The sequence below is a fragment of the Dipodomys spectabilis genome, unplaced genomic scaffold, assembly GCF_019054845.1.
Source record: "Dipodomys spectabilis isolate Male_0828 unplaced genomic scaffold, ASM1905484v1 ptg000024l, whole genome shotgun sequence".
Lineage (NCBI taxonomy): Eukaryota > Metazoa > Chordata > Mammalia > Rodentia > Heteromyidae > Dipodomys > Dipodomys spectabilis.
Window position 1 is genome coordinate 17,400,297 of NW_024870701.1, and position 22,543 is coordinate 17,422,839.

Consider the following 22,543-nt stretch of genomic DNA (forward strand, 5'->3'; position numbering starts at 1 on the left):
TCTTTTACTCTATCAAATCAGATATCCAACATTCTGTCTTCAGCCTCATGGTTTTCTCTCCTGTGGTTGCATTTGAGCTTTCTTTAGCAAAGCAGCCCATATTAAGTCTTTTTTTTTTTTTTGGTCGGTCCGTGGGGCTTGAACTCTGGGCTTGGGCACTGTCCCTCAGCTCTTCAGCTCAGGGTGAGCGCTCTACCGCTTGAGCCACAGAGCCACCTCCGGTTTTCTAGTGGTTTATTGGATATAAGAGTCTCACAGACTTTCCTTGCCCGGGCTGGCTTTGAACCATGTTTCTCAGATCTCAGCCTCCTGAGTAGCTAGGATAATAGGCGAGAGCCACCGGCGCCGGCTCCTATATTTAATCTCTTTTACTTAAGGAGAGAAAACATTTCTATTTTCCTTATACATCTTGGACTTATTTCCACCTGAAGAGGTTAAGAATCCATTGGAAAAGCAGTCACCAGTCAGCAGGGTACATGATTGGCTTACATGAGTAAGGCTGGTATGTGGAGTGGAGGGATAAGATCTACCTCACTCCCAACATATCAAAAACATCGTCATGTACTCAATGTGCACTAGGAAAAAGCCAATTAAAACCCTCAGAGCATTTGGAATTTTTTAATTAGTATTCTACTGATAATACCTGTTTAGTTAAACTAATTTCTTTTCTTTTTTTCTTTTCCTTCCTTCCTTCCTTCCTTCTTATCTTTCTTTTTCCTTTCTTTCTTCCTTCCTTCTTTTCTTTCTTCCTTCCTTCCTTCCTTCCTTCCTTCCTTCCTTCCTTCCTTCCTTCCTTCCTTCCTTCCTTCCTTCCTTCCTTCCTTCCTTCTTTCCTTCCTTCCTTCCTCTCTCTCTCTCTCTCTCTCTCTCTCTCTCTCTTTCTTTCTTTCATTTTTTTTTTTGTATTACTGGGATTGGAACTCAGTGTCTCATCCTAGTTGCTAGGTTGGCACTGTCCCATAGTGTCAGGCCTCAAGTTCTGTTTTCAGCTGGCTTGTTTATTTGTAGAATAAGGTCTTATCTCCACTGGACCACAATTTTCCTGTATATCCTTTACCTTGTTTCTGAATTCACAGCTACAGACCACCATATCCAGCTTCCTTTCACTGAGTAGCAATTGAGGACTTCCCTGCCCAGGCTATCTTTATACTGTGATTGTTGTTGTTGTAGTTGTTGTTATCAGCTTCACACATAGATTTGGTTTTTTTTCTTAACTGTGTTTTTTTGTCTTTTCTTTTTTGGTACTGGGGATCGAACCCAGGACGTTGCACTTGCTAGGCAAGCGCTTTGCCACTGAGCTACATCCCAGCCCCACACATAGATTTGGTAGACATGTATTATCACTGAATCCAGCTGTGGATTGAGAAGGAGATTTAACAAATTTTTCAGCCTGAGCCATCATCTCCTCCAGACCTATGTAGCTAGGCTGACTTTGAACTCATTATATACCTCAGGCTAGCTGTCAGCTCATGATCCTCCCAAGTACTGAGATTATTGTTTGCACTTCCATGTTCATCTATTTAATTTCTATAAATACCCATTGACTTTTCCCCATGACCCAGTGATATTTCTATTCATAAAATGCTATTTATCTTTTATTATTCACTTTCAAATGAAAATTCAGTGGGAAATCTGTGAAGTATGCAGATAAAAAAAAAGATTGGAAAAACCTTTAAAATTTATTAATACATTGACTTCATTTTCAACCTAGACATCACAGTGTATGTGCTTATGTAATTGGTCCCAAGAGGATATAGTTTCATTACAATTATAATAATAAACAGAATAATAGTCTCAGAAAATAAGGAGTTTGAAGAGTATGAGATCAACGGTTTCAGACACCATTTCTGTAGAGACATGAGGCAAAACACAACCTATCCAAATCTTCAATCAAACTGTTCATTTAAAATACGAAGCTATGAAAGTATAACTCCTATCTATTCCTTTGTTGTTGCTGGTGGTGGTGGTGGTCATAGTGCTTGAACTCCGGCCCAGACTCTGTCCTTGAGCACTTTTGCCCAAGGCTAGCACTTATACCTCTTGAGCTACAGCACCATTCCCTGTTTTCTGGTGGTTAATTGGAGATAAGATTTTCATGGACTTTCCTGCCTGAGCTGGTTCCGAACTGCAATCCTCAAATATCAACCTCCTGAGTAGCTAGAATTACCAGCACTTGGCATCCTTTCTTGTTTATAAAGATGTCTACATCTTGCATGCAAGTCTCATTTACCTTAAGGAACTGAAAGTTACATGTCTCCAGGCACAAAAGACCTAGCAAAAAGTATTTGAAATTTTCTGAATAACAGCGGAGGTATTAGATCAGCCCCAAGTAGATCAGGGCAAGGACACTAATTTTAAGCAATTTCCCGTGGATGTCTTTTTTTTTTTCTCTTGGAATATAGATACTCACTGAGAGAGGAAAAGTATTTACATACTTGCTGACGTCTCTAATTTGAAAATGAATCGATGGGGAGCCAGGCCTTCTGGTGCAGGTCCTGAGCTTTGGACTTCATCCGAAGAACAAACTCCCATCATTGGCCAGCTGCACATACTTCAGAAACCAGTCCAGGAACTGTCAGTACAAGAGAATGTTCCACAAGGACCAACCCTTGTCTGTACACTATTAGGCTGATTATCAAAATATGCTCTGGAATCACTTACAGTCTTTTCCCTGATAAACATGTTTCTTCATAGGATACATCTATGTTAGTGATTTAGGGCTCCTAGAGATAGGCACCTGGGGCAAATGGCCTGATGGCTGAATCCTTAATCATCGTCTGCAGCTAGCAGTTTTCACTGTGCCTGCCTTGGCTTCCTGCCTTGGCTCAGAAACATTATTACTAACATGAGCATGATTTATAAATGATCTCTCTTGAATAGGTGGGAAAATGTGGTATAATTGAAAGAATCCTGGACTGTGGGTCAAAGGGAGCTGATCGGTTCCCAAATCTACTACAAATTAGCTTTTCAGTAGTTAAACAGTTATTACAACTGCTGCTATACTTACTTGGTGTTCCTATCTGTAAAGCGAAGAATTTGGTTATGCACATAGGTCACCCACTGGGCTCTAGTTTATCTCTTCCCATTGATACATCCTCTGCATATTCATTATTGCCCACCCAACCCAAATTCATCATTTCTTATCAATTCAAAGAATGAAAAACCATGAATCTTCTAATTTCTAAAACAAATAGCATATTTAAGAACAAATATAGGCCAAGAGAATACATTTATGTATTAGTAGCAAGTGCATGTTTATGTATTTATGTCTATATATTCATATAGATAGACACACATCATACATATATACACATAGCACATATATAATTATTTTCTTTCATTTATGAATTTGATTTGTGGATATAATTCCAAATAACCACTATCTCTTCTACAAGGGACCAAAGAGACCATTCTAGGCAGTAAAGTATTTGTGACATAGATTTAATTCCTTTAGCATCAAAGTCAGATACTTTGGATGTTGTGTTTTGTGTAATAATACTAATAATACTAATAGAATAATGATAGCTTCTTGTCAGTCTCAGAAGGTAGTTCTATGTTTAATTTTTGATGAGCCTCCACACTGCTTTCTAGAATGGTTAAGTAAGTTTATGTTTCCACCCACAGTATACCAGGGTTCCTTTTTGACAGCATGAAAACCAGAAAGCAGATACTTAAAGGAAGTGGGGAGGAGCCAAGGGGAAAAGGCTAAATAAATGAAGAGAAAAAGAAGGGAAGAATGCAGCCAAGAAATCAATGTATATCCTGTAAAATTAAGAAGTGTGATGGAAGAGGTAGATAGAGAAGGCATAGATGGGAAATTTTGAAAGAGCTAACATTGATCAGGATGCATTGTGTTCATAAACTGCTTTGTTAAATGACACGCTTTAAAAGATAGTTAATATTGTAAAAAACAAAAAGGTTGTTCTGATGGCTGATTGGAAATATCTGACATGTGTAGATAGTTTGTAAATGTTAGTAGTAAGATAGTTCAAGAAGAATGAAGGGTCATCTTGTTCAACACTATCAAGAAAATATATTTGTGTGGTTCTAGAAGAACATAAACTGGACAAGGGTTAATAATTGGTAATTATTTATTTGTGAGCAAGACCCCCAAAATGTACCTTCTCAATTCCTAATTACTGAGATTAGAAATCACCTTGGGGATAATATTCTCTAAAAGTGCATGCTAGAGTGATTTTTTAATGAAAAGTGATAAAATAATTTTAAACAATCAAGATCTCCTGAGTATGATCTAAACCTTTGATAGTTTGACAGTCACTTTATGATGTTCAAGTTACTTCAGGGTCATTATAATGAACATTTTCACTGAGTTGCTTCTTTTAAACATGACATGTGCTCAATAAATGTTTGTTGGTAGAATGGTTACATGTGAATGGACATCAATAATCATTATATTATTCTAGAAAGATAAAGTGCTATGAAGGAGAATTTCAGATAGTTCATTGCCTAGAATACCACCATAAAAAGCTTTTTTTGATTCCAATGAATGTCTTTAGAGATGGAGAAGTGATTGTCTGACATCACAAAGCTAAATCATGGAATATGCAAAGCTGCAAAATAGGGTTGTCAGAAAAAATTTAGATAGTTCATTTTAATTTTAAACAAAAAAAATGAGTATTTTATTGTACAAGTAAATATCAAGTATTGAGTCTTTTAAAGATAGATATGTAGTAATATTGAGTAATTTTTACTACATTTCAACAATTGAATGGGGGCATATTTATCTTAAAGTATTGTTCAAGATAAATCTGAAATTAAAATTTAACTGAGCATCTTGCATTGTCTATTTGCTAAGCCTGGAAAGTCTATGGCAAAGCCACATCATTTCTGTTAACTTCTTCTTTGTGACCAACATAGTCTTCGATATTTTCTAACACATGGGGGCAGCTAATGTTCTGACATGCTGTGACTCCTTCTGCTCCCATGATAGCAAAACTCAAATTCAATTGTACTCTCCTCTGATCTTACTCTACCTCTTACAGCTCTTCCATTTGTGTAAAAATCTATGATCCTTCTCCTAAGTTTTAGCCCTGCAAGTTTGTTATTTAGACTCACTGTCATCTCAAAATCATCACATTTGTAATCGAGGCTCCCCATTCCTACCACTCTTATTCCTTACTGCTCTATGCTCCCTATAGTTAAAATGCTATAAACCATTTCCCAACCAGTAGACTTTCCAATCCACAAACCTACTCTCTTCCCACCCTTCTTGACCATGCCAAGTCTAAGAATTCTCTTAGTCCTGCTTTTTCCATTTTCCTCAAGTGTTTTCCCAGCCCATCCTTTATATTGCCAAATTCCTCTTCTAGAAGCAGCTCATGTCACTGCATTTTCAGACTGATACGTATTGTTTTCTGATGGCTCCATCTCTTTCTGCTCCAGGCCATTCTGCCAAGCTCATGCTCAGGTTAGTGTCTCTAAATACAAGATTTTCCATCAAGAGAAACAAATAGCTCAATAGGAAAATGAACACTTAGGCACAAGCAATTGGCACTAGAGAAACTACAAATAGCCAAGAAAAATGTGAAAAGATACTCCAATTCACTAAAGACCCAGAGAGATGTAATTAAACCATGAATGAGGAATTTCTTATGACTAGGATACTGAAAAAAAATGGATGAAAAAAAGAAAAGAAAAAATTGTAAAGAGTATACACAAAGAATGCTCTCATAAACTGCAAAGAGAAATATGATTTGGAAGTTTATAAGCAGTTTGGTATCATCCACCAGAATTTAAAAAACACAACTGTTTTGTCACCTAGAAACAATACCATTCTATTAGAATCTAATTCATACAAAGAAATCCACTAGTACTTAAACATGTATGTAAAGGTATCTGCTACAATGTGTTGAAATAGTAAACAAGTATGTTTTTGCCAATACTGTGAGTTTTCTTCCACAAAACTGTGCTTTAACACCTGAGCCACACTTCCAGTTTCAGGTTTTGATGTTAATTGGAGATAAGAGTCTAATGAGCTTTCCTGCCCAGGCAGGCTTCAGGTGCAGACATTTTTGGCCCAGGCTGAGATCAGCCTTTTGAGATTATAGGTGTAAGCCCTTAGTGCCCAGCAAAAATAAATAAATATTCTTGATGGAAATAAAATGATTATCATAAAATAAGGCAATAGTCAAATAATCAACAAAAAATGATTACCCAACTACTAAAGAATCAGTATATAAATTGATTAAGTGAGATTATCATGAGTAAGAAAAGTTATGGAAATGTGAATATATGACGTCCCATTTTCTAATAATGGCTCAATTAATTTGCTGTATGCATCTAGTAGTTATATACATATAATATCTTTTGTGAATCTGCAAATAACATAAGGTACATCTATCTAATATGGCTTTTGGATGTACGGTTCACTTTGACTAGATTCTAACGTTGTTTCTTTACTAATGTCTCAAACTAGACTCCTCTAAGCCTATGCTGAAAGGTTCATATAAATTGGTAGTGGTGAGCACAAACGAAATACATTAGTTTTGTATCTTATGTTACGACATTCAGTGGCCATTTCTTGTTTGAAAAGAATAGTAATTATTCAGATCCTATTAGCTGTCTTCAGTCTATTTTCTTGGCTTTGAATAGTTATATTTCTCTAAAAAGTTTCCATTCCAGTCAAGCTTATTGTGTTAGAATTCTGTGGATAAGACAAGACACTCATTATAAACCATGTAAAGAAGGGGAAACATATTTTGGCTCATAGTTTCAAACCACAGTCATTTGGCCCAATTACCAACTGGGTATGAGCTGAGTTGAGGCAGTATATTGTGGTAGAAACATATGACAGAGGAAAAGAGCTCATTGCATGATATCTAGGAAGCAAAGAGTGAGTTTGCTTTTGTAATAAAACCTCTCTCCACCAACCCATAGTGGATTAAACATTGCATCCATAAATGGATCAATTAATTAATTAATTAATGAGAGCCTGCATGATTCAATCACCCCACAAAAAGCCTCACCTCTGAACATTGTTGCATTGTAGAGCTTGTAGGGAACATTTAAGATCCAGCTCATAATTCTTTTCTTTTTTATTGTGAAACTACCATACAGAGGGGTTACAATTACATGGGCACAGCTCATAACTCTTATCCTTTTACTGATCTCTATTAGTCTTAGTTTCATTCTTATATCCACCATAAACTTAAAACTCACTCACATCCATTTAACTGTCCAGCCCTATTTCACCTATATGTTAAAGGAATCCCTTAAGTTTCATTTGCTTTATGAAGAGCTTTCTATTAACTCTAATATCCCTCTGAATAATAGTATAAATAGGGCTGGGAAGGTGGCTCAGTGGTAGAGTGCTTGCCTTGCATGCATGAGGCCCTGGGTTCGATTCCTCAGCACCACATAAGCAGAAAAAAAAGCCGGAAGTGGTGCTGAGGCTCAAGTGCTAGAGTGCTAGCTTTGAGCTGAAGAGCTGAGGGACAGCGCCCAGGACCAGAGTTCAGGCCCCACGACTGGACCCCCCCCCAAAAAATAGTATAAATAATTTGCTGCTGATCATTCATCCAACATCAGCTTGATCCTCCAGCAGCTTGCCTATCAGAGGATATTCATTGACCATTAGGTCTAATTGACTCACCAAGGATGCTTGGGAGAATGGCACGCAAGAGCGTTAGCCCTGTTTCCCAACTCTGATGTAAGTCCAATTTCCTGAAGCCAAATGCTGTTTTCTTTTCATTAAACCACATTTGTTAGATTTCATTTTTTTGTATGTGAAAGAATACCATTGGCTGCCCATCTGTTTAAGACTGATGCTGGCCTGTCTCTGGATGTTATTTTCTGTTTTCCTGGACTCCTGATTTTTCATTGTTTTCAACAACGTAAAGGGGGTAATTGATACAGCTCCAGGAATTCTAATATAGATAGACTTAGACATATGTCATTACCATTTGTGTGAGCCTGCCCCCTACTAGGCTCCATGCTGAGCATATTATATGCAACCACCGTGCAAGCAATGTTTCTTGATTATCCTTTTACAGATGGTATAGAAATGTCAGAAAATTTTCTCTGGGTCAGACAGCAGGTTAGCGGCTACAATGGACTGAATGTTTGCATCTCCTCAAAATTCATATGTGGAAACCTAATCTCAATGTGATGCTATTTGACAGTTGGGCAGTGGGAGGTTGTTATAAGGCTTATAAGGGTGTATATTCATAAAAAAGTGTTGGTGCCCTTGTAAGAGTCTGAAGAGCTAGCTAGCTTTCCTTAGTGCCATGAACGGATACAAGAAGTTGGTGGCAGCTTGTAATGCCAAAGAAACTCTCATGCTGTCATCCTGACCTTGTACTTCTACCCTCCGGAATTATGAGCAATAAAAATTTGTCCTTGACAAGCCATCTGAAGCAAGGTAGTAAAAAAACCAAGTCCCCCTGTTTCTTTCTTTCTTTTTGGGGGGGGGTCCGGTTGTGGGGCCTGAACTCTAGGCCTGGGTGCTATCCCTCAGCTCTTCAGCTCAAGGCTAGCACTCTATCACTTCTGGCTTTTTTCTTTTTTCTTATGTGGTGCTGAGGAATCGAACACAGGGCCTTAAGCATGCAAGGCAAGCGCTCTACCACTGAGCTACCTTCCCAGCCCAAGTCCCCCCCATTTCTAAAACCTGTGTTCCCTTCCATGATGCTCTGCGAGGTACAGCTATATTCAACCTCATAGTCAGAATCTAGAATAGGACACAGTATCATGCTATGATAGAAGAAAGCATCAGATCCAAACAGAAGCAATCCTGGCAGATTCAGGTAACAGAAAGAATGGGTAGAATCACACATGAGGCCTTTCTTTTATTCCCTACAGGTAATAACTTCTGCCACCAGCTCAAATCTGACTTGGCAATCCTTTGTGTATTTACATTGTGACTTCTTGCCATCTCTCTTCAACCTGCTTTTATGCCTCAATTGGATATAACCAAAATCCTAGAAACTTTCTGGATTTTTTAAACCATCTATTTGCTCCCTAAGTCTAGTTGCTGCTAAGAGTGACATTAAACTCATAATGCAGATTCAAGATTAGCTTAGGAGTGTCTGTTTCTTCAGGTGTGTGTACAGACTACTCATCTTTCAGGTAAATGAGCATGAAATAATGCCACCATCCAGAAGGGGTACATCACAAAGCTATTCAGAGTATATGGCTGATTTTATTTTCTCTGGGAATTTCAGGGAGAAAAAAAAACCAAAAAAACAAAAACAATGACAACAACAACAACAAAACAACAAACAACCAGCAGCTGATAGGCCCAGCATTTCTTTCACTTCCCAGTAGGGAGGGACAGTGTCTGTGAGCTGTGGTTTTCACACATGCCCAGCATGCTGACAGCAGGGATCAAAGACAGAGTCAAAAGAGGCAGAAATAGCAAGAATCCAATTCTGATGCTTTTGCAGCTTGCAGCCATTTAGCATTTCATCTCCATGAATTTCCCAGGCCACATACAGGAGTTGTGTGCATTTAAGGTTTGACTCTTCGCTGTCCATTTTCTCATTCTCCCTTGCAACATCCCCAAACTCACATTGTCAGTCAAAGAGATACATGTGAGGTGACAGATAAAAAGACAATCAACTCAGTTACCTTTTTTTTATTTTTTTAAATAAAAAACCCACAATTTCAGATTCAGAATTACCATAGCCGTGTCCTTTCGCTGTCCCCAATCTTTGCCTTGGATAAGTCTTGCTTCCATTCTGGTCTGATGAGGTTAAGGTATCACAAAAATTATTCATTCTAACATAAGTTTAATCTATTTTTTTTCTTGAAATATCAAAGAAGTCAATGTGCTCTGAGAAACACTGAATATCAAGAGACTGGGTTCTCTGCTCCTCATTTGAACTTTCTGAGGTTCCTGCAACACTGACTTCAAGTTCAGTCGGTTTGATGTGATGACTTTGAGTCTGGCGTTTAAGGCGCTATGAAATAAACATCAATACAATGCTGCCTCTTGTTTCATTTGAACTACTTAGCCCTCTAGGGCAGACTCCGGCAAATCTAGAAATTCAAGTTTCACCGATTACTGAACTTTAAAGAAAGACTGAAGTTACGGATTAAGGGAGTCTGAGTTTCAAAAACTGTTTCTCACTTCAAGTAAACAACTCTGGCTCCTCATAACATTTCCTGAGCCGTCTCTGGTTATAGAGTTGGCCCCATTGGAAGTCGGTCTACAGCCCGTCTCTATTCTTCCAGAATCACAGGTTGCCATGGTTACAGTGGCTTCTGGAAATGAACTTCATAATTGCTGCATATTGCATATAAACAGCTGGATTCCCTCTTTCAATTTCACTCTGAAACAATGAAGGCCTAAGAAAATGGTCTTGTATTTGAATCATTGACATGCTAAAGACCATTATACCAGGAGTGAAGCATCATGGCAGAGAGAAACTTGAAAAAAATGATAAAGTCAAATTCCTGAGGCTCTAAATATGTAGATGACTATAAAATGCATATGTGTGGTTCCATACACACAGAATTAGAATATTTGAAAAGCCAAAAGAGTCCTTCCTTTAAAGACCCATTAATCTAACTCCTGTTTTACAGGGTAGAAAACAGAAACTCAGAGGTAGAGATTTTTTTTGGCGTAAATTTGCACAGTTAGACAGGTGCAGGACTGGGTTTACAGAGAACATCCTGGTGCTGTGGATGCTGCTCCTGTCTGAGATGCAGAATCTGAGCTTGAGTTCTGACTCTACCACAAGTCACCTCTGAGTGTCATTTAATCCATTGCTGAGCTTATGTCTATAAATTATGGGAGTTAGTCAGAAGAGCCATCTGTGTATGTACTCACCAGAGTTGCCTTTCTGCATCAATATTGATGCTACTAAGGAAGCTATGATCATGTTCAACTGTAGCCCAAATATCCGCTAAAATGGCCCTTAGCTTTTGAAGTTTTTTTACTGTTTAGAGAACAGTTTGAATCTGATCAAGTAAAGTTTTATAAAGAATGCAATATACTAATAGCTATTAACAGCCCTGCAAAAATAGTTCATCAATTTTGTTAATCACATACTGCACACTTGAGGCAAAGATGGATTATGAGTAAGAATTAGTTTTGGAAAGGAAGGTTGTTGGAAGTAAGTTTGTATTGTAGGGTTTTCAGGAGACCTAAAATAAAAGTATGAGTTCACATGGTTGATAGAACAGAAGGAAAGGGCAGAAGGATATGAAAAGGAACAGAGGAGACTCATTTCACAGCATGAGAGATTTTTCCATTCATTCATGTAGGTGCCTCTCTGTGAGAAAACCTCAAACTGCTCTGAAGAAATATTATATACAGAATGACAATGCTGCAAGGTAATAATTTTAGAAAGTAAAATAAGAACAGTTGACCACATACAGTTCTTAATAGGGAACTCTTCCTCAGTTCTCCTTGCATTTGACACTTGTAATATCGTAGTTGTGCATGCAAAAGCTTTGAGGAAATCCTCCTTACTCTTTGGAGCTGAACAACCTGCTCTTTCCTTGTGCCCTGTAAGATTTGATCTTGCACAAGGTGAGCCTGCTGTGAAATACAGCAAGTAATAAGGAGGTTTTATTCTCCTCCTTGAAACTGAACTTTTTTTTTTTTTTTTTGGTATGAGTTGTTTTCCAGAAGTCTTCAAGAATATGCAGTGCTGAGCAGCTACTTCTCTGGAGGGGTTTGGTCCCTAAAAAGAGCCCATAAAATCCTAATCTTATGAAACAACAGCAATTTTTAAAAACACAACAAAATGGACACATAGTCAAACAAAATATTCCCAGGGTCACATCTGGGGCTAAGACACACCATCAATTGTAAGAAACTATCAGGTATAGACACAGGAGTGTCCATATTACAGTTACCAGTTTTTAAAAATTGAGTATCAAGTATGGGGAAGTGACTCAAGTTGTAGAGCATTTACAGCATTTACTTACTTAACAGGAGAAAGGCCCTAAGTTCATAGCCTAATATCTCCAAAATTCAGGCCCCCAACGAAATTAAACTAAAAACTAGCTACATCAAGAAGTTGAAAGATGAAGGGGTATGAGTTTCTGCCATGATGGTGGAATGTGTTAAATGTACCAATTCTCTGAATTTTTATTAGTTTTATTTCTCTGTTTTGGAGACATGAAGGTACTTTTTTGTCTCTACTTTCAAAAATAAACTACATAGCAAATAAACTACATAGCAAGTAAAACTACAGCTCCTAACGAAAACGGCCTTCCACGGTTCATTTTAGGAAAATACAGCCTGCCTTTGTCCAGAGACAAGGCAGAAGATTGGTGGATGAGATGAGAGAAGTAGAACTTTTCATGACAGAACTCTCTATTTCCTTGTCTTATGTAAGCCTTATCCACTCACCCAGGGCTGTCATTCCTGCCTCTGTACCCTCAAGAGCAAATGCAGCCAGCACAGTGACATTTTAATAATAATACTTTGTACTTATACAGCACCTGTCATCCCGTGATCTCAAAGTACTTCCCCTGAGATTAACTCATTAATCCTCACAAGGATAAGTAACTTTTCCAAGGTCACAGAACAGTGAACGTCAGGGGCAGGTGAGAGCCTTGAGTTTCTCCACTCGTATTAAAGCTCTTGAGGTTTTCTCTGGACCTACCTTCCACAAAGCTCCCTGATATACCCCAGCCTGAACCAAACTAATATTAGTTGGTATTGCACAGTTGCTTTGTCCACGTAAATCATTTCACTTCATTTATCTAGTGGTCAGACGTCTTTGTTTAGACACATCATTCATAGCTAGAGACGTAAAAGTTTGGGGGATGGGGCAGATAAGACTAGAATATATTGCTATATACAATGACCACCCTGCATCTTCAATTTGGAAGCCGTGCACAGATCATTCATCTTACAAGAGAAATGCACAGAGGGAATGCACCTGTAACTAGGTATACATAGCACAAAGCATTACAGCAGGCTGGTCAAGAGTGATGTCCAGCATTCACTTGCTCACTTTTGCTGTGGAACTTACAGCCAGCACCAAGGGCTTAGTCTGAATAAAGGAGCTTGGAAGAGCTATTGATCTTTAAGCACTTTGACAGTACACAAGAGGAGTGATTTCTGAGGAAGCCCAACCCAGACTATAGAGCTGTGGCTCCCAGGCTACACTCAGGATTATACTACACCTGGATTTCCAGATGGGTACCCAGAACAAATACTCAGGTAAGAGCTTTATCTAATATGGGTTTACAAAAATTGGAAGATATTGAACTTGAAAAATGCAAATTCAGACAAATTGAATACAAGGTCCTGTGAGAATAGAGGAAAGGAATTGAGTAACATCTGCTTTAACCTGTGCCTCTCTCCCCTTCTCTCCCCCCCCTCTCTCTTTCTCTGTCTCTCTATCTCTCTGTTTCTGTCTCTCTGTCTCTCTGTCTCTCTGTCTCTCTCTCTCTCTGTCTCTCTTTCTCCCTCCACCTCTTTGCTTCTTTTGGCAATATTGGTGATTAAACCTAGGGCCATATATATAATAGGCAAGCTTGCTACCACTGAGAAACATCTTGGCTTCCAAGATTTGAAGCTTAGGTACAATAAGCTTATCTAAAAACATAAGGGATATCTTCAGGGTTTTATGTAACAGGTTGATGATGGCTGTATGGAGGGCTAAAACATCTTAAGCATTTCCTGAATTGTTGGGGACTATGTCAAAAACCAATGTGGGATGGATGGTACTTGTAGACAAGGAGGTGGGAGATTTATCATGAGATTTCCATTCAGAAAAGTTATGTAGCCATTATGTGGTAGACAAAGTACTCAAGCTTGTATGTCCAATTCTTATCCAGTTTTCATTCCCATGTTATGTCTCTTCCACTCTAATGTATAAAACTGAGAGAAATAAAACACAGGGAGTAAAGCATGAGAAGGGATTCCTACTAGTGGTGCTTTCACAAGGATAATAGAGGAAAATACAATCAATGAGGTTAGAGATTGGATTTTAGGCCAGGCAGCACATAGCATTGCATGACTACTACAGGAATCTGGACCCTTTCCCTTCAATATAGGAGGCCTCCAATGGTTTTAAGAGAAAAAATTGCTAACATGTTCTGGTGGGAGTGTTGAACTAGCAGCAGCATCGACTGTGGCTGGAGAGAAAGGAGACATAGGAGGAGGGCATTGTAATTGCTCAAGTATGTACAGTCCTTTTCAAACCTTCAAGCACCCTTGGTGAGAGGAGATGGATGTGTGAACAATATTAAAAGAATACTCAAGAGGATATTGTAACTGTCAGGAGTCACCGATGAAGGCCAATGGAAGCACGGAATCATGAGGACCTGCAGGTACTTAATTTGGTCCCTTCAAGGAAACAAATTAGTCAGAACTGTGCATGATGATGGGTTTGCTTCCTAAAGCTATCTGAGAGCAGGGACCTAATTCCCTTCCCCCAGTGTATCTTTTAAGACCATTTGGGATCAGGGAAATTTGACCTTGTCCAATCATTACCCTTCTTTCCTTTCATTTCATACATTCTTTTAGACCAGTGAAAAGTAGATCAGTTAAAGAGCTTTCACCTCATATTCAATAGTGATTTGTCATCACCGGTCAGCTATTTCTTAGGAAGAAGAGACTACAAGACAGTGCTAAAACCTCGAGGAATTGGCAGGTGTCTGGGGAGGAGAGATTTGGGACTGGATTGGCCGTCTTTGAAAGTGGACCTTGGGCATACAACTGGGGGGTAGGATGCAGCTAGGTCGTTGCTCCACATAAAGAGCTGCATATCAATGGTCCTATTTCTATCTAGGGTTGACAGCCTATTCCCTTTTCACAGTCTGCTAATCTGCTTATTTCTTTTCCTTTTCTCTCTAGAGAGGTAAAAAGAGCATTATCATATAAAAGGGAATGGAATTTGCTACTCCTCAGTCTGTTTGCTCTGGGAACTTGCAATGGAGAAGAAACTAGAGTTGTTATTGTCTTAGTTCAAGTGTGTGTGTGTGTGTGTGTGTGTGTGTGTGTGTGGTACTTAGTTCTTCTTCATCCCTTTATCACAGATTCAAAGCAAGAACTTGCCAAGCGTGGTGGCTGTGGTGACTCAGAAGGTTGAAGCTTTTAAGGATGTGACTCAAACATTTTTTTTTATTAATAAGTTTTTTTTTATTGTGAAAATGTGGTACAGAGGGGTTACCATTACATGAGCAAGGTATGAGTACATTTCTTATCAAGTATTGTTGCCTCCTTCTTTATTTTTCCCTTGCTATCCCTGCCCTCCCATCTCCACTACTACCCCCCTTCCCCCCCCCCCTCCGCCAAAGTTGTAAAGTTCGGTTTTCGACATAGCATCTTGTACATTTCATTGTTGCAATGGGTCCACCTGTATCCTTATTTAAACAATTTGTTTAACCCTTCCCAAATTATACCAACATCAAATACAGTGAAAACAGGGGTTTGGTTTTGACCGAAGAGCTTCACTTGATCCCACTGTGGAGGGGGAGGCAGGGTCGACTTTGGTGTCCCTGTGGGAATTCTTGATTTTTGATTTTTCAAATTCTGGCTTTGGCAAACAATGTGCATATGATATACAGTATTTTGTGTGGTAAGAGGAGCGAGCCCTGATTCTCCTTTATACTCCCTGTCTCCCTGCCTTCTCTGCAAATGTCATTCGTATTTTAATAGGGAAGGTTTGGATCTAATGCTCCTCCCCCACATAAAAACTGTGCGACTTATTGTGAACAGAGAACTGAGGAATTTCAAGCAGTCCCAACACCAGTGGAAGAGAGATCAAAGAGACCAGTGAAGCCAGAAAGCCTGTGTGGGATTGCAGGATGCCTGATTCCCACCTTTGCTCCCCTCTCCTTCCACTAAGACAGCAGCTTCCATGAGGCCAAGTTGCTGTCACCAAAGTGTACAATTGCCTCATTACCAGAGAGAGGAGATGTGCACTGGGAACCTTCAGAGCCCCCTGGGGCACAGAGACCCAGGATAACAGCGTGGCAATGCACCCCCTGCTGGCTTTTATTGTATGCTAATGTAATAGGGCCATCAGTCTGGAAGCTGTCTGTGCATAAAAACAGGATTTCTTTTTGTCTAGTTGGAATGCCATTTGAAATTCCAGCAAGTAGAAATGAGTGTGAGTGCTACAGGAGGGAGGGAAAAAGGGGGACATAAAATAAAATGGAAGAAGGTGTGGAAGTGGGTAAAATATTCTTTTATGGGTAGTGAGAGAATTCAGAAAGCTTTCTACTTTAATGAATTAAAAGTTATAAACAAAATGCAGGATCACAGACCAGTATGCATTTCTCATTACAGAACACCAAGAAATACACAGCAAGGAAGCCCAAGTAAATCCAAAATCTAAGAGTGAGAAACTGAGCACATCTCGTGAGTGTGTTTCCTCAAGGAAAAGCTAGATCCTTACAGCACATCCTGTCTTCATTCCAGAAATGGCACCATACTACTACTGTAAAGTGAAAAATCTCTATGCTGCTTTTGAGATTTTTTTTTTCAAAGAAGCCTCTATTTCTACTGAACAATTGCACGGGAAGAAAAGAAAGAAGAAGGGAGAGAAGGAGAAAGAGACAAGGAAAAGTAAAAAGAAGCAAGTATGTAGGGAAGAAGGGAGAGGAGGGAGTAGAGAGGACATATTTTTAAAGCCGGATAGACTAGGTAAAATGAGGTATGGTCAGCTAATAGCAAATACAGGAGATATTCCTTCATGTACTTCCCTTAAGATTAAGGGAACAAAAGTCATTTTAGGGGAAATGAAGCAGGAAAAGTTATGGAAACTGAGGCCTGGTGTAGGCAACTAAGAAACGCGGTACCTAAAAACTTAGAAATGCTATCTTTGCTTCAAAGAGAGGCAACTGAATGCATTCTTTCTTAAGGGATGCATTTCTCACCCAAGAATTCACAACTGCCTAACGTGATACCCCAAAATGCAGATAGCAGGATGTCTCCTCCTTTCAAGGATAAGGAGCTGTTTTATGGCAGGATGCATTATTACCTGGAAACTCTGAGAATAACAGCAGGTGTAGTTAAAGCAAAGACAAAGCACCTAGCTTTGCATAACTTAAAGCCAGACCCCCTGCCTTTACCCTATAAATACCCAACAGCCCACGGAGCTGCGGGTCTCTCTGGGTATCTCCTTGTCTGTGTCTGTGTCTTTGTGTCCCTATGAGAGCACCCACACTCTGCTAGAGTGTGCCTCTGCCATTCTGTTTGCTTTTTTAAATCTGTTTCCTTGCTTGTTTACTTAATAAAGCTGTGCCAAGTTTTCTTACCTTTATGACTTGTCCAGAAATTCTTATTCTGCAATTGAAGTCAAGAACACTAAGTGAAGAATTCCTATCTTTAAAGGGGAGCTTCACTAATCCTCAACTCTGTCTGGTGACATTTTGAGACATATGCTGAGTATGGTGCTGACTTTGTCGTGCTAACTTCATGCCTGGCAGTTTTATTTCCACTTTAACCCCTAGCTTGGATCTACCCAGAGTAGGGAACTAAAGAGAAAGTTACATGAACTCATCTATAGAACTGTTTTTCTAGCTTCTATTTTTTAATTTTTCTCCCTGATCAAACTACTAGTCTAAAGTATACAGCTTGGATCATGGCTCTCTAATCACTGGGGTCCTTCTCATCCATTCAAGGATGAGGGGCTGAGAGTACTATGCTGGTTCCCTTTCAGTGTCCACTTGTACACAGATCAGCTTTTCAATACATGATTGTGGATTATTTCCCTTAACAATACATATATATTTTATTCAATTTATTATACAAAGAGTTATATAAGTCAGGTAAAAGGTACCTTTCTTTTTGGACAATGTCACCCCTTCCCCTACTCGCTCCAATTTTTTCCCTCATATCCCCTCCCATAAGTTGCATAGTTCATTTTCAATGTAGAATCTAGTGAATACCACTGCTGTTATTTGTTCACCTTTTGTCCCACCATTTCTGTACCTCCCCTTACCCTCCCAAAGAAAAATAAACAAACAAAGAAGACAAAAGAAAAGAAAACAAAAACAACAACAAGGTAAAAAACCTCTTGTTTCCATTTCCTGGAGCTCATTTTGATAAGTATTATTTTATATGATCATGTGCACATGGGTATTGTGCCTTTGTGCTCCTGGACTAAAAGTATCTTCCTTCAGTTTCACTGTGTGAGGATGCCTAGAGACCTGTATAATTTATGTTCTCATGTGTTTTAGATTTAGCTTCTGCAAATGAGAGAAAATATGTGCTGTTTGTCTCTTTGAGCTTGGATTAACGCTTTAACAAATTAAATTTTATTGTAAAGTTGATGTACAGAATGGTTATAGTTATATAAGTCAGGTAATGAGTACATTTCCTCTTGAACAGTGTCACTCCCTCTGTCATTCTCTTCCAATTTTCCCTTTTTCCTCTCCCATAAGTTGTACAGTTCATTTCTAACATAGTGTCTAATGATTTTCACTGCTGAATTGGTTCTACTTTTGTCCCACCCTTTCTTTGCCTGCCCTCTGGCTCAACACTCTTAACATGATTTATTCTAGGTCCATCCATTTCCCTGCAAATGATATAATGCTATTTTTCTAATGACTGTATAAAATTCCATGTGTATAGGTACCAAAGTGTTTGGACCCACTCATCTATTGTATAGCATCTGGACTATTTCCATAGCATGGCTACTGTGAATAATGGAGCAATGAACATAGATGTGCAAGTGTCTTTATGGTATTCTGACTCATGATGTTCTGAGCAAATCCCCAGCAGTGGTATGACTAGGCCATAGGGAACATCTAGTTGTTTTGTTGTTTTTTGTTTTTTGGTTTTTTTTTTTGAGGAGGCTCCAGAATGCCCAGAATGGTTGTATTGTTTCTATTCCTACCAACAGTGCAATAGGGTTCCTTTCCCTCCTCCCCTACCTCCCCAATACATATATCTTACAAACAAAATTCCATCCAATAGCTCAGTTTTTGATCTGTCACAAGAGAAGTGTCCTACTGCAGAATTTCTGGCATGATGGAAAAATGTGCAGTGATTTGGTGTGCTCTTTACCGGCAGTCCCTCTTGGATACTCCAAGTCCATGGAAGACATCAGGGTCATTTGTTTTCAGAGAAACTGCCCTGGGTGATGGGTCAGCCAGTATCACAGGAAAGACAAGGACCTATCAGAAAAATCTTCATTTTGATTGAAACTCAAGTACATTTCCTGGTTATTCCAATTCATAGAGCCATTTCATTTTATTAAAGGTTCCCAGTTCTTTCCAAGTGCTCCCCTGGATTATCCTTCCTGAGTCATGGGTTATGTTACTGGAAAGCAGGATTCAAAGGTGGTTATTGGAAAGAAGTATGGGACTCAGTCTGCCACTGGTCTGATTGTGGGATAGAGGACAAATACCAAACATTTACCTCCTACCCTGGCCTGTAAAACAAGCATAGGAGCTGGTTAAAATCTCATGTTTAGCCTTCATACCTAATTTTCTGTCTCTCAGCTTCATACCAAGAATACAATGCAAATTCAATCCCTGATACTTCCAAGCCATTTCTGCATTAGCATCCATAGTTCCTTCGACTCTTTTAAAACGACTTTGTCTTACACAAGATTTTAATCCTTATGTCCAACAAGGTCAAAGAGAGCCAGTTTCTGAAATGAAAAGATTAATGTTGCCGTGGATGGAAGAAAAACCAGGGGGAGATTGCTGCCGAGCATGAGAATTCTATCTTGTAGGATTTTTTTTTTCTTCACAGCAAATAAGGTTTATGGATTGCAATGAGGAGTCTGTCGCATTAAAATAAGTCTTTTTACAGTATTTTCCCATTTAAGCCTCACATGGGCAGCATGCTGGATTGGGCCCAGAAAGGCAGACTCACTAGTTTTTCAATTTAGTTTGTTAATAGCCTGCCTTTCATAAAAGCATCAGGCACAATCACACCAATCCCTAAATCAATAGGATGATGCAGCAATGCCTCACACAAATGATATTTTTGAAATAAATATATACCATTCAGCCAGGCCCGTTTGACATCAAATTTATATACTCAATAAGAAAGCACAATTAATGGTCCCAAACTGTATTTTCTCCACCTATTTCACATTTCAAGAAGCACAGGATTTCTTAAGAAAAAATAGTAAAAGGAGAGTAAAAGAACAAAATAGCATTCCATTCATAAGTGGAATAAAGGTATTAAAAAGAATACTGTCTTGTTGGTCCCTCCCCTGTTGCTGCTTGTCTTACTTCTAACCTCATATCTCTTTTATTGGTGTCTTTGGCTCAGATTTTTCCTCTTTGGAGAGGACTTTTCCCAACCCCATCAGCAAAATGGGGTCATTTACTGCTCTGTTCATTTACTCTGCTTTTCACAGCAGTTGTTGCATTGCATTTGGTTACCGTCACTTCTATCTGAATAACTGCACTCCATGAGGGCCAGATCCATGCTGTTCAACAGGGTGTCTCCAATGCCCAGAAAAGTAGCTAGCCTCTGGATACAGTCCAAAACTTTGTTCTTTTTCTTTTTATGTTTCTGGAGACATTGTCTTGGCACATAGACCAAACTGGCTTCAATCTCAGAATCCTATTTCCTCAGCCTCCTAAGTTTAGAGAGTGCACTACTGCTTCTAGACAAAATAATTGCTTCAATGAATGAATTAGCTACCCTAATTCCTTTCCAATCTCTACTGATCATGAAGTTGAGTGGTCATATTTGTACTATAAAATAGCAATAGAGTATATATACAACTTCCACTTTCTAAATCAATTGATCAGCAGAGACTTTGTTTTTACTATGTGTCCCTCTAGTGTGTATGTATATCTGAGAGAATGTGCTTGATAGGAGAACAATCTATATTGCTACAATAATGTGTGAGCATAATTAAACTATGCTAATTAAAAATAATTAACAGATTTACCTCTACTCATCTTCTGCTAAGAACATTTTATCTGTTTTTTTTTCCTTGTTCTCTTTATGTTTATCTATAAAGTCATATCTGTCTATTGCAGTCTGGTTTGTACTGAAGGGTGAGGAAAAGGAATTTTATGTAATATTGTACTTTATTAGTGGGAAGCCCTTTGAGGGTCTTCTACCAATGTCATTAAAGACGGGAATTTTATCTCAAGTATACTTGGTTACTGGATTGAGGTTCCTTGAGTCCAGCACACACTGGCTGGATTTCAGGAGCATAGTGGGTATAAGCATAGGGCTTTATTCTGTGAGCTTCATTACAGACTTAGTAAGATGCCAAATCCAGCTCTTCTTCAGGTAGAATCATCTTCCAAGTGTGGTGAGAAGTGTATATTTTCACCATGAGTATTTAGGTCTGTTGTATATGCGGTGTGAAGAAGTTGAAGTCTTCGTTGTCAATGGTCTGACAAGTAGGAGAAACTGCAATGAATTTCAGAGTGCATTGATGATAGAATTTTGAGTTTAGGTCGAGGAATAAATACTAGTCTTAAGTAATTTTAATCACTTGAGGAAGTAAAAGAAATTCTCATAATGTAATTTGAAATGGATATTAGATATTTTGTGCAAACATCTATTTTCCAAAGAAATTCATCATTTGGAGATACAGTAAAGATCAATGCTAAGAGTGATCCTGCCCATGTAGAATTTTGTTGGTCTAATCAAACCCCAAGGACTGGGCTCCATTCAAAGAATATATTAGCTTTGGAACTTGTAGTTCAAGCTCTTTGATAGAAATTAAAACCAAAAGTCTTAAGAAACAAATAGTAAGCCTGATATATCTTACAAACATTTTTTTTTCCTCTTCCTCGGCCCTCCCCTCTTTTTACCTGCCAGTCCTGAGGCTTGACCTCGGGGCCTGGGTGCCTGAGAGGCCCTGAGCCTCTTTATGCTCCTGGCTAGCTCTCTATCACTTGAGCCCCAGAGCCACTATAGGCTTTTCTGAGTAATTTAAGGGAGATAAGAGTTTCACAGGAACTTTTCTTCCCTGGACTGGCATCAAACTGCAAATCTCAGATCTCAGCCTCCTGAGTAGCAAGGATTACAGGCCCAATCCACCAGCATCTGACCTACAAACATTTTTAAATTCCAGTGCTGAAAAGTATCTCTCACAAATCCCTTTCCATGTAGCACTGTGAAGTCACTGTGCTTGTAACTAAACGAAAAGACTGTTAATCATGGGTAGAGCATATACTCCAATAGTAGCAGAATAAACAGCTCCAGACATGGAAAATTGATAGCATCTAAAGGAGAATTTAAACGGCTAGTATCAAGCTGACATGTTGAAGGGTGTGTTGCTAAATTATGGGTAGGAAAAGATGAATATGTGATGGTCACTTCACTGAAGGAAAGATAAACTATATGCAAACAAGTACACCATAAATCAACATTCTCAATCAGAATGATGGGAGGCCAGGGTTGTTTGGTCAAGCAGGCTACTGAAAAGGATACATCTGAGGCTAACTTTGAAAAATGTTCTCCCTTATAGATTTGGTTAGGAGAACAACCATACACGTGGAATAATGCTGATTGCCCGAAAGACAGATATTAGGTTTACCATGGAACTGCAGTCTAGCTCATTAATAATTACCATTTATAGCTCGCATATTCCATTCTAGGTACTATGCTAAGCAATGAAGACCAAGTATCTCCTTTAATCTTTACAATTTCCCTCTTACACTGGTGGATATATCA

At 38.8% G+C, this 22,543-nt stretch overlaps 1 long non-coding RNA gene across 1 annotated transcript; it reads right to left on the reverse strand.

Moving 5' to 3' along the window:
- Nucleotides 1-256: 256 nt before the first annotated feature.
- Nucleotides 257-22,201, reverse strand: LOC122104240. The gene is made up of 4 exons (XR_006146901.1): nt 22,192-22,201; nt 12,546-12,556; nt 12,047-12,051; nt 257-352 (listed from the first exon to the last, which is right to left on the reverse strand). It is a non-coding gene; the product is annotated as an uncharacterized LOC122104240 (long non-coding RNA).
- Between the last annotated feature and the right edge of the window lie 342 nt (nt 22,202-22,543).